This window comes from Cryptomeria japonica, chromosome 6, assembly GCF_030272615.1.
Source record: "Cryptomeria japonica chromosome 6, Sugi_1.0, whole genome shotgun sequence".
Lineage (NCBI taxonomy): Eukaryota > Viridiplantae > Streptophyta > Pinopsida > Cupressales > Cupressaceae > Cryptomeria > Cryptomeria japonica.
Genome location: NC_081410.1, coordinates 523,957,035 through 523,970,226, shown reverse-complemented (window position 1 = coordinate 523,970,226; position 13,192 = coordinate 523,957,035).

Genomic DNA, 13,192 nt, shown 5'->3' with positions numbered 1-13,192 from the left:
TGAAGATCTGGTCCACGAGCTCCACTCATACTTCTGCCGAAGTCCTAAACATTTTGCAGAATTTTAGATTTTTGCTAAGGGAGTAACAGGAGGAAACAAGCTTCTCAAGGATGTTGAGACCAGATGGATCTCCTTACATGGACCAGCGAAACAAATTCTAATAGAATATCAATCCTTGATCAGACTAATGTATGAGCAATGCCTCACAGTACACAAAGCTCCTGATCTCTTACATAAGTTAAGTGATAAAGAGACTCTGTTAACTTTAGCTAGTCTTCTCCCCATGCTGGATTCAATGAAAAAACTTGTTAAGAAAGCCCAAGACAGAACTATGTATATAAATGAGTATAGCACTCTACATAAAATGACATGCTTGAGCCTGAATGGTCTATATTCAGATCTAACAAGGCGAAGCCCAAATTTTTTTAGGTGGCAGATAATTACAGATTTGAATCATGCTGAAATTTTTTTACATTTCAATACAAAAAATGAGTTATGTGTCTTTGTAAAAGGATTTTAGATACCAATGCACCAATCTAAGATAGGCAAGCGAGGCAGAGCACTACCAGTCAAAAAGGAAGATTTTGACAGGATTGTTAAATCTGTTAGTGATAATTTTAAGTCTATTGCATATGAACTTTCAACTGAGATTTGTGAAAGATTCCCTTGAGAAGAAATACTTGAAGCCATGGGTTGTGTGTATCCTCAATTTTGGCATTCAATTGGAGATAATCCAAATGACGCAAAGATGTATCATAAAAAACTAGAGGAATTGATATTGACATTTTCAAAAGATGCATATTGCAATGGACAGCCAATAGAAGGAATTTTAAATTCAGATCATCTTAGAAAACAATGTAAACAGTTTGCATTGGTTATGAAACAGTAGTTGGTTAACTTGGAGAATCCATTTGAACCTGGATCAATCACAAGGCTTTGGAAAAGGATAGATCAAAGTGAAGCATTGCGTATTGCAATACCAGAATATTTGAAATTTGCTGATTTATGTCAAAAAATGATATTGGGGTCGGTGGAAAAATGAGAGAGTTTTAAGTGCATTAGGGCTTTTTAAATCAAAGATCACAAACAAATTAGACAAGAATTTGGAAACTTGCTTGAGGTTGTTTGTAACCTAGTATAATGTTAGAGATTTTCCATATGATAGGGCACTGGAAATATGGAATTCCATGCGTGATAGATGAGGGGTGTGCAACACTTTAAAAGCTGGTGGTGCTACTGCTAGTGCTAGTGCTGAGACAAATGGATATGATGGATCATAGACTTAGAGTCAACATGAAGAGGAAGACATTTTTGAATGCTCAACTCAGAATGAAGATAAACCTGTTAGTACTAGTCGGTTTCTGGATCTTGAGTCCATTTGGGATATAGAAGCCTCGGACAGTCGAACTGAATCACTAAAGTGAATTAGCAGTCAGTTTATAGGTATTTATAATTATACTACAATTCTTGAGTCATATTACAATTTTAATTTGCAAATTTGCAATACTATAGTTGTCATTGATGATTTTTGATATTGTATTCCTTGAATTTGTCAATTAGAAGTAGAACGGATACTTATTTCATATTTTTAATTGTGAATTTGAATTATTACTAAACAATTGAATTATTAGTAAATTGGTATTTGGTTCCACATTATGTAACATGTTGAACATGAAATGCAACAATTTGTGTCACAAGATCCATAAAATTATTCATAGTGCATAACTGTTATTGCTAGAACCTTTCTACTATTCTACATTAAATGCTTAAAATGATGTTCATGGCGATTAGGGTTTTGTGTTTGTTTTTTGTCTTAGTTGGCTAGTAAACCGAAGTTGTCGTGCATTGAAAATCTGAGTTGTCCTCTATTTATTTGTCCATGTCAACTTCAAGTGTGATCAAATGGTTGGTCAGACATGTTTAATGGTTATCGCTAGCTTGCAAGTCCTTTATCACAAAGTCAGTATAAGTCGCGAGCTTGTGAGTACTGGGAGATTTTAGTTGTCGCTACCTCGCAAGATGTTTTGCTCTTGACCATTTTATGTTGCGAGGTTACGACTGGGTGTGATTTTATGTTGTTGCACGGTCGTGAGGTGTTCATGGTTAAGTCATTTTAATTTGCGATCATGCGATGTAGTTTGTATCACAGTTTAGTTGGTTTCGTCACTTGCTCGCAGGTTTTGAAGTTGTTTAGCATTTTAAGTTGCGATTTGGCGATAGGTAAGTTTTGGGTTTGATTTTGTGGTCATCGCATGCTCGCGGGTTTGTAAGTCTTAAGTCAAAAAGTGTTGCGAGCTTGCAATGGCGGTTAAGTGCCTTGTTATCATGGGATCGCAAGGGTTTAAGTCAAGTTAAGTTTCGAGTTGCGGGCTTGCGATGAAATAAGTTATTTTGTTAGATCAATGGCTATCACTCACTTGCAAGATTCTATGAGGATTCATAAAAGGGGTTGCAAGCTTGCGATTGAGAGGATTTGGCAGCATTGTCGCTAACTCGCCGGTTCCTTTCCTGATTGTTATAACCTGTTGAGAGTGTATGATTAAAGATGGGGATTGACACGTGGACTTGTTTGTCGGGTTCTGTAAAAGTTTTGACATGATTGAGATGAGATTTGGACATTTGTACAATTGCATTAATGCATTCTATCAGTTTAATTGAATTAATGCCGCACTATCTAGTTCATGCAAGCATGGCAGTTAATGAGACTTGAGAGAAGTGACGGCGCCCAAATACCATTTTATGTTGTGAGGTTGTGACTGGGTGTGATTTTATGTTATCGCAAGGTCGTGAGGTGTTTGAGGTTAAGTCATTTTAATTTGTGATCATGCGATGTGGTTAAGTCGCTTGCTTGCAGGTTTTGAAGTTGTTTAGCATTTTAAGTTGTGATCTGGCGACAGGTAAGTTTTGGTTTGATTTTGTGGTCATCACATGCTCATGGGTTTGTAAGTCTTAAGTCAAAAAGTGTTGCGAGCATGCGATGGCGGTTAAGTGTCTTGTTGTCACGGGATCGCAAGGGTTTAAGTCAACTTAAGTTTCTAGTTGCGAGCTTGCGATGAAATAAGTTGTTTTGTTAGATCAACGGCTATCGCTCACTCGTGAGATTCTTTGAGGATTCGTAAAAGGGGTTGTGAGCTTGTGATTAAGAGGATTTGGTAGCATTGTCACTAACTCGCTAACATGTGGACTTGTTTGCTGGGTTCTATAAAAGTTTTGAATGCCAATTGCTAATCAAATAGAAGGGCATGAATTCAAATTTTGCTCGAGTACTTCAGTTTGAAGTTTGAATTAATGTCATTATGCCATAGTAGCTAGTTCATGCAAGTGTGGCAATTAATGAGACTTGAGACTTGAGAGAAGTGACGACACCCAAAATTCAAATAGAAAATACCATAAATTGCATGATCGAGTCGAGGTTTTGTATAATTGCATTAATGCATTCTATCTTTGAGGTAATCCAGTGAATTGAGCTCTGCAACAACGTTGGAGAATTCAGAGTGTTGGGTGTGAGAAAATTTCAAAAAATTGGTTAAGTTTTTCTCCTATAGAAAAAATGAGCCAGGAAATGAGTGGTACTGGAGGTTCCAAGCCCAAGCCCAAGCCCAAGCCCATGACAAGTGGAGCAAGAGGACCTGGAGGTTCCAAGGCCAGTGCCACTAAGGAAACAATGGTTAAGAAATACAAAGATGAATTTGTAGATTTGATGCCAGGGACTTCTATCGCTTTGAATACAAATCATTTTGCATGGAGAGATTAGTGGAGCTAATGCAGAAACCCTACCACACTTAATATGACTGGTTCTTCTCTGTTTCATTATTTCTGGAAAATAGGGTTAAGGGTGTCCCGATGTCAAACCCTTGGGATTTAAATATGGCAAAGTTAAATGTGCCAGATGTGTATGTTGATGTGGATTTGATCAAAGAGTTGGCCAAACACTATTGCCCAATATCTAGGGTAATTAGAAGAAAGAGCCAGTCTGCCCTAGTTTCAATTAACAGAGCTAGCTTTGTTGAAGCTTTCCAGATTACTGGTGCTGTATGTACATATATAGATTTGGAGCAGATTGCAGAGGATTATGACAAATACAAAGGTATTATCAAGAAGCATGCAATGCCCAGATACATGCCTAGGGTGAATATGAAGTCAGTTATAATTCCAAAGAGTATCGAACCACCATTTGACATCACACCTTTCCACCATTATATGCATTGTACAATCTATGGATTATGCAGAGTGTTGGGTTTTGATGGAGATTCAATAGTGTCAGTTGAATTACTGATGATAACTATGGATATTCAACACCCAAATGTTAACAAAGATTATGATTATGTGGGCTATGTGGGCTATGTGGTTGAACACATTCGTAATGCTCTAGTTGAAATTCAGAGTGGTGCACCTAGCCCTAGATTCAAGCATTATTCATTTTTGATGCATTTAATCTTGTTCTATAATGTTGAGTTCATGGATAAAGAATTGGAGCTTTTAAAAGAAGAATTGGGTGTCTTAATGCCAATACAAAGATGGACCCGGGTTTGGGATAGTGGTTCTCCCCATTCTTCTTTCCTTTTCTTTGAAAATTGGATTGTTTCGCCAATTATGGAAATGCTAGGAATAAATAGGGAACAATTGTCAATTAATGTTAGGAGAGTTTTGAGACCTTACTAGTATGTTCCAAACTGGCCTACTTCACATAACTGGGGGGACTTTTATTTTTTTGATAACTTTACTATGATGAGAGTCTATGGGTGTCCTCAGCCTCCCCATATTTTACCAAAATTTGTTCCAATTAGGATTGCTTTTATGGAGTTTATCTGGTAATTGACCCTAGTTGAAAAAGAATACCTTGATAAACATAGGAAGGGTTCTTTTCTTCCTAGGCTTTGGGTTCCATCTGATTTTACCATTGGTAGGAGTTCCTTTGATGAAGTAAACAATTTCCTTAAATAGTATAGGTTGGTTAATGTTGTGTCTAGATTCTGTGATCCGGAACAATTTATTAAAGTTGCAATGACAAAAATGACACCTTGGGCCACAATAAAGGACCATGAACCATTGGATGATGAAGATGTGGTTAGAAATTTGCTGTGAAAAGATGAAGTACAAGAAAGGAGAAGAAAATGGAAAAAATTGATGAGAGTTGAAGCAGAATTGTTGGCTGCTGACCCTAGTTTCTCAAGTTTTTGCCCTGATAGCCCATACCTAGAGAGGATTAACAAAATGTTGAGTTTATATGAAACTCTGATGGAACAAATGCCTCAAATTCCAGAAGTGACTGCTCAGCAGCAAGACCCCCAAGATGGACATTCTTCACATGGTAAGAGGCCACTTAGTGTGTATGCTGGTGATGTAGAGAGTGGGGATGAAGTTCAATCTACCCGAGTGCTAGCTACAAAGAAACAAAAAACCACTGAGGTCGGTATAATTGTGAGGAGAGACCTTGCTAGAGCAATTGTTACAGAACAAAGACACTACTTTCATCAAATAAGGACACATCTTAGAGAAGCAGGGCAGAATGAAGAATAGGGAGAAACAAATGAAGCCCTTGCTCAGGCTTTGATGAGCATGTGATGTTGTCAAATGAGTTCATGAAAGATGATGACTTTATTAAGTCAAATGAATTTAAAATTTTTTTCACAAGGTTGAAACAAAATCAATTAAAACAAAATCTGATCATAGAGGAAGCAAATGAAGAAAAGAAAGAGGAGATCATCAAGGCACTACAAGAATATGATCCTAATAGGGAGGAAATATCTATGGAATAGGCAAGACAATTGAAAAAGAGTACTGGTATGATTATGATGCCTGACTGGGATATCCAGTCTATTTTTATTATTGATCAAATTAGGAAGCAAGAGGACCCAATGTTTAGAACTGAATTTGAATTTGGAGATGTAATAAGAGGATCAGGATTTAATCCTAAGTCAAAGGCACTTGCTGCTTGGTCTTTGGCCCCTTCCACTCAAAAGCCCCACCTTCTAAATATCCAAATAGAAAAGAAAGCTGATAGAATGATCTAGAACTTGCAGAACACAACTGACATGGAGATTGCCTCATTTTTTACTCAAGTTTTTTTCATGAATTTATCAAAAATAGAGGATTTGTCAAGAAGATACACAAAAACATATACCCAATTGATTGCATTGTCTAAAAAATATGAAGAGACATTGATGAAGAAGGGCGCTCTAGAGGAAGAGTTAGTGGAGTTGAAAGAAAAAATTGCAAATGAGCCCCCTCCAATACAGATTACAGAACAAGTACAAGAAATACCAGCTGATGTGATAGCAAAAATGGAGGAATACACAGGGAAAATTGAAAAGCTTGAAAGGGAACAAAATTTCAAGGCTATCTCTGTTGTGTCAGGAATTCTGAAACAGAGGATTAGTGTATTGAAAGAAAAATTGATGGTTGTGCATGATTTGCACATTTCTTTAAAAGAGGCAAGCAAAACATCCTCTAAGGCTGTCACTTTTCTTGGACCTTTGTTCAATGTTTGGTTAGGAAGAAGCAGATTAATGAAAAGCTAGATACTGCAATGATGTATAGTGATGATTTCCCTCCCAAGATTAGTGACACTAAAGACATGGTGGAGGTAATGAATGCAGCTTATGCATTTTTCATAGGGAAGGATGTGCTTATAAATGAAAAATTGCAGACATTTGGGGAAGGTTATGATAAATTGGTGCCTTCAATTTATGGTAGTAATGGAGATTTGAAATTAGTTTCTAATTGGACTAGCGAATTTGATTTGATTCTGGAGCAAGAAGAAATAATCAAGCATGTAAATGAGTAGGTTGATGCTGATTTCCTTAATGGTCTACTTGATTAACTATTCAAGGTTGAGGTTGACCATGCAAAGTTTATTGTTGAGTCTAGGGCAGTTATAGATGCCAGATGGACAAATTCAGTTGCAAAGTTGGAAGAGGTAAAGGCATTTAGTTGGCCAATAGACAAAGAGGCGGATAGGTGGCAAGCCATGCTAAAGCCAAAGAAGAAATCTCAGGTTAAGGTTGCTACCCAAGATTCCTCACAGTAATCCTAAGCTTGTTGAATCCTCAGATTGAGGTTGCCACTTTTATTGATCAATGATGTTGAACTTGAAAACTCTTATATAGTTATAATAGTTCAACTGTTCAAGAATTTGATAAGTGCATAGTTGAATCGCATTGTGAATTTACTTTCTGATATCATTATGAATATAATATCAATATCATTTGCAGTTTGAGCAATGTGATCTTCACATAATTGTCTTTGTGTCAAATTTATGTTTTCACTATGAATCGAACGGTCAAGGGTTTTTTAGTTTGCATATGAATCTAGGTTGTGTAACTGTATGTAATGGTATTATTCATAATTTCATTCCTATTTATTTGCAAATGAATCTTATTGAAGTTTATTATCAGGTTGTCTTGAATTGTAAGTGACTCTATGCCCTAGGATAAGGCACTGGTTTGTTGTCTTGATCTTTTACTAATTATGTTGTATAATTGTATTCCTATCTAATAATCTATTGTGGTGTTTAATACTTTCATTCTTAATACTCTTATGATTTTATATGCTATTGATTTTTATGTAATATATATGGAGGTGTTCTATGACTGTCTATAATCCGCCCACCAATTACAATGAGGTGAATCCTTAATTATTTAATATGAATCCAGACTAACAGAAATTTTGCATTCCTGGGCATAATAGGATTAGGAAGCATTAAATGAAAAATTACATACACCATAACAATGCAACAAATGAAAAAAGTTAAATCTCATGATTCTAATCATTTGAAAGAGATAGAATTATACACAAAATAAATTTATATATAACTCCTTCAAGAACCTACACAGACAAAGCTTGACACTAAATGCTTTTCATTTGCTCTGTAAATGACTATACAGTATACAATTTTCTCCCTTCACCTAGAGTGTAGAATCACTACTGGAACCAGAAAAGGAACCCCAATGACTATACAACTTACAAAACTACTTGAGCCATGCCATTATCACCCTGATGCCTTCATTCAGATGGAATGTGAGATGTTACGTTTTGTCCAAGTCCAACAGATCGTTTCCAAATAGAGGAGGAAGCCTTCATGCCCAGGAACATAGAAAATGGAAAGAGGAACTTGAGCCTTCATGCCCACGATCAGGGAAAGTGGAAACAAGAGCTTTAGGGTAAATGTAATCTGTTGGGGGGTGTTGAAACTTCCATGTCGTCACAAAGATGACTGGCTGCCACTCCCCACCCAAACAAATCCTTCTTTCATTCCTTTGTAGGCTCCTTCTTCAAACCCCTTGCCATCCAATGGCAGAGTAGAAGCAAAGGATGTGCCATGCTTGGCCCTTCTTGACAAAAAATGCTTTCACACCCCCTCTGGCAATCCTTCTCACTTTCACAACCCCTTTGACAATAAACAAACTCACACAGAAGAAAACAAAAAAACACCCATCCAGTATCATAGAGCACACAACAAGTACAACTCCATGCACGATCCTGCTCAAACATCATCTTCCTTTCTGAGGAAAAAAACCACTTTCAGAAAATGAAAAAGGTTTATTTTCTCTTCTACCAATTAAGTCACCACTCCATTGTATTTATAACATTTTCACACTTCATTTGGTGATGCTCATTCTGCATTCACATGAAAAATTATCATTTTGGTGGTTTTCAACATGACTATAGACTCTAGATTCCTTTAAGTCATCATCATGCCTATCAAATCCACTGCATCCTGCTAAGGCTCATCTATTGTGAACAATTTTGTTCTAATTTTATTCCTCGATTGGACAAATTCTGCTTCAAAATCCCTGACAACAAGCTACCCAAGCTCTTATTTCTCAGAGAAATCTGTGATCTCCCATCTCTAACTCAGAAGCTATCAAATCCTTTTATGCCTCTGAAACCATTGTCCTCGCTTGTCTAATCAACCTCGACTCAAGAGAAACCTTCAAACTAGTCCCTCAGGAATGAGTCAGCATCCAAGCCTTAAAAATTTTAGGTTGCGAGCTAGCAACCAGATAGTTTGTGGTTAAGTTTTATGGTTATCGCCAGCTTGCGAGGTAAAATGTCTGAAGACATGATCAAGCCGCGAGTTGGTGACAAGTTGGTTTGGGTTTACATCGCGAGGTCTCTAGCTTTTTGGGTGTTAGCGTTTTATGTTACCGAGCTGGAGATTGTTAGTGAAATTGCTTTGGTCGCGAGGGCTTGAGTTTGTCTAAGATAAAGAGTTTTATGTTGGTGAGTACGCGACAAGGGTTAAAGTTACCACTATCTCCAAGTCGCTGCGGTGACGAGGACTTAACATTTATGGTCGAGAATTGGCGAGTGCCAATTTAGTTTCCCTCAGTCGCTAGATCTTGAGGTTAAGAAGGCTTAGCATTTTTAGCTTGCGAGTTGGAGATAGAGAGAGTTGTAAGGGCTTGTTGCTAGGTCATGAGATTTTCTAATGGGCAGTCTTCCAGGCAGAGAGTTGACGATTGTGTGCCACATGTTTTAATTACTTAAAGTTAATATCTTAAAATCACCAATATTTTTTTTTTGTTTGAAAATAGCTTGAAATCGCCAATATTTTATTTTTATGGTTTGAAAATAGCTTGAAATCGCCAATATTTTATTTTTATGTTTTGAAAATAACATGAAATTGCCAATATTTTATTTTTATGGTTTGAAAATAGGTTGAAATCACCAATGCAAATATTTTTCTGGTTTTAAAAATATTACCATTCGCCCATGGAATTATTTTTTGGGTTTTAAAAATAGTACAATTCGGCATGATTTTTCATAAACTTTGAGCAATCACGACTAATTCTCCAATGGAGATTATTAGTTTTCTCCGTAAACTGCAAAAATTTGCCAGTAAAATTAAAATTTTCCTCGGAATTATACAAGTTTCGCCAGGTTTTTACACCTTGTCCAAGGGGGGGGTTTCTTAAAGTTTTCCCTAACGGAGACTAGATACTTTCAGAAGGAAAATAAAATCAAAGTTACAACGATAAGACCCGAATATGGGCTCAAAAGAAATGCTCAAACAATACGAAATGAATGGCATAAATGAATCAAATAAACATGAACCAAAACCAAAGATATTGCCTTTCAAAAATTTATGGCACCATACAAAACTTCATAGAAACAAAATCATAAAAGGCCTTTCATGGCTCAATAGAACCAACAAAGAAACAACAAACTCATATAAAGTCATAAGGGAATACAACTCCATCAAACAAACACTTACAAAAAGAAGGGGGAAAACTCTGAGAAATCTCTCTTATGACAATGTCAAACTGAGAGACTCATAGAGACAAACAATGCGTCCCCAATAATACTCTAAGCACCATAAAAATTCTAGCGATTGCAAATCCAACTCAAACACAAATAATAGATTAAGGAATTCACACTAGGAAAATCTACACAACTATCCATTCACAGCAAAGCCACAACCACACAAATTTATTTTCCCCAAAACCATATTGCAATACCATATATTATAAATATGCCATGAAAAATTAAATTCCAGAACTATAGAGAACTTTAAAAATAATTATTATTCCCAAAACACCCGCATACAGTCTTTTTTGCAAACATGGAGAAGACATTGAAAAATTAAAAAAAAAGAAAAAAAGGGAAGATTCCCCAACGTGGAATTTGAAGTGATGGAAAGGAAATCTGACAATGAGCAAACCAAATCCAAGCAAGCTTAAGACAAAATTCTTCAAGCTCCAAAATCCAAAACACAAAGAAATCTCTAGAAAGGGAACCCGACATAATGCACAAGCTACCGAATAAAAAGGAAAAACCATTCAAACCCTAGCCTTAGAACCGACCAATCAAAATAAACCAAAATAATATAAAACTTACCTACCCAAACTTATAATATAATTTATTTCCCCAATACATATTCAACCAATAGCTTTTAATGGTAGGTAGGGAATAACAATAAAATCATTTACCCTTGTAACAAGACAATATTGATAAAATAATATAGAGTATTATTTACCAATGCACAAATAATAATAACCTTGCCCTATTAAATATTATGGGCTATTAATTAAAATAAAGCCAAATAAAACAGTTGAACAATTAAATACAAATAGCCAAGGCTAATAAAATAAAAGACAACTAAATAAATATAAAATAACCAAAGGCTATTAAATAAAGCAAATAAATAATTGAAGCCAATTAAATAAAATATCCAAAAGCTAATAAATAATAAATTAAATCAACAAATACTAAATAAACAATAAATCAACAATAGATAAATAAACATTAAATCTCAAATAAATGAATAGAAGCCATCAATAAAATATAAATCAACATTAAAATATAAAAGCATTATTAAACAATAAAAAAAATAAAAAATGGCTCTGCAATTTGGCGGTGATAGACATCTCGGAGCTTGGGCAGATGTTGGCTGGGATGATCCGCCACATGTGCTGCAGTGGGTGTTTTCCAAGGGCCGATGGGAAGATAGGGCTCCGCGTTTGGGAAGGCAATACAGGGATCTTCGTCCAGTTTCCAAATACTTGCAGGGTTTTTTCAAGGGTCTTATGTGGTGTAGGATGGGGAGTTTTGTTTGGCATGGTCTGAATAAAAATGAGAGAAAGAACATCAGGGGAAAGAAGTCGCCCGTTTTCATTTCTGTAAATAGATCTTTTGCTGAAGTAGTAGCCAAGGGAACCAATGTTGCTCCTAGGGCATCCGGGCATGAAAAACAAATGCCGGTTGTTGGTTTGGCTGGTTCTAGGGCATCCGGGTCTATTAAACAGGGAGATGTCATGGATATTGTTGGTAAAGATACAGGAAGCTCGAGTAGTAAAGCTCAGGTCGCAAATGGTAACATGGTTCAGTCTGGTCCTTCGAAGGAGGGTTGGTTTCCGTGACCCTTTTTTGATTTCTCTGGTTCTGTTGTGGCTAATAGGGCTTCCAAGTTACACTCTGTGGCTATTTTAGGAGAAATTTGGGGCCCTTTGACCAATTTATCTAAATTGCATTCTAAATTTTGTAAACGGTGGTCAGCATTGGTTTATCTTCAGTTGTTATCTTCTAACTCTTGCGTTTTGGTCTTTGAATCCCCTCATAGTAAGGATGATGTCCTTGCAAATTCCTTTCATTGGTTTGGTAATGTTTTAGTTAGGATTTCTGCTTGGCAACCTTTTTTTGTTCTAGAATGGGTCAAACCTAAATCTCTTCCGGTTTGGTTTGGCTTGCCACAACTCCCCTTTGAATTCATGGATCCTGAGGTGCTAAAATCCATAGGGGATAATTTTGGGAATTTTTTGACTTCTAAATTTGTTTTTGAGGAAGGGAAGGTTCTGGTAAAAATATGTGTTCTGGTTTCTCCTTCATCAGTTTGCCCAATTTCATGTAAAATTAAATCAAATGATGGCATTTGGAGACAACCCATTGTAAAGATGGATGATGATTTGTGTCAAAATCTGATTATTGTGGATGCTCCCTTATTTTTTGATTTTTGATTTGGAAAAACTGGTATTAACTGTAAGGAGATCAGAATGTCCCTTTAAATCCTACCATTGCTAAAGACTCCTCTCAAGTCTTGGTAGGGTCTATTCGTCAACCCAAGGAGGTTCTTATTAATGCAGCCCAAATTAAGCAGAATACTACTGCTAAAGAATCTTTTCAGGACTTGGTTTGGTTGGTTCATCAATCCAAGATAGATCTTAACAATATCGCTCCTCTTAATCATAATTTTGCCACGGTTGAGCTAGATAGTGACAAGTTATGTTGGAAGTTTCCCAGCCCGGCGGTCATGGTAAAGATGGCTTGCCTAATCTAGGGAGCTTCTCATGTCTCCCTCCATTACCAGGTTCAATTGTTTTCCCTGATCCACCTGATCTGATGGAGGGGCTTGGTGCTAAGTTAGGGGATGAGGTTCCTAAATCTTTACAATGATCTTCTGGTCCTCCTTTAGATACCGAGGTTATTTCTTTGGGTGTGTCTACCTCTTTAAACCATGAGGAGGATGTTTTAATTCAACAAGTGAAAGAGTTACTCCATAACGAGCCTTTTAGGGAGTGTGACATGCCTCGGTCTCTGCATATTTCTCCTGATGAACACTTGGCTCAGCAAGTTGAGCTATTGCTTAAAGCTAATAAGGATCTCATAGAAGAGGAGGTCTCTGAAAAGGTTTTGTGCTCTTTGGGAAATGACTTGGATTTAATTCATAAGAGCCTGCCTTTTTCTCCTTCTT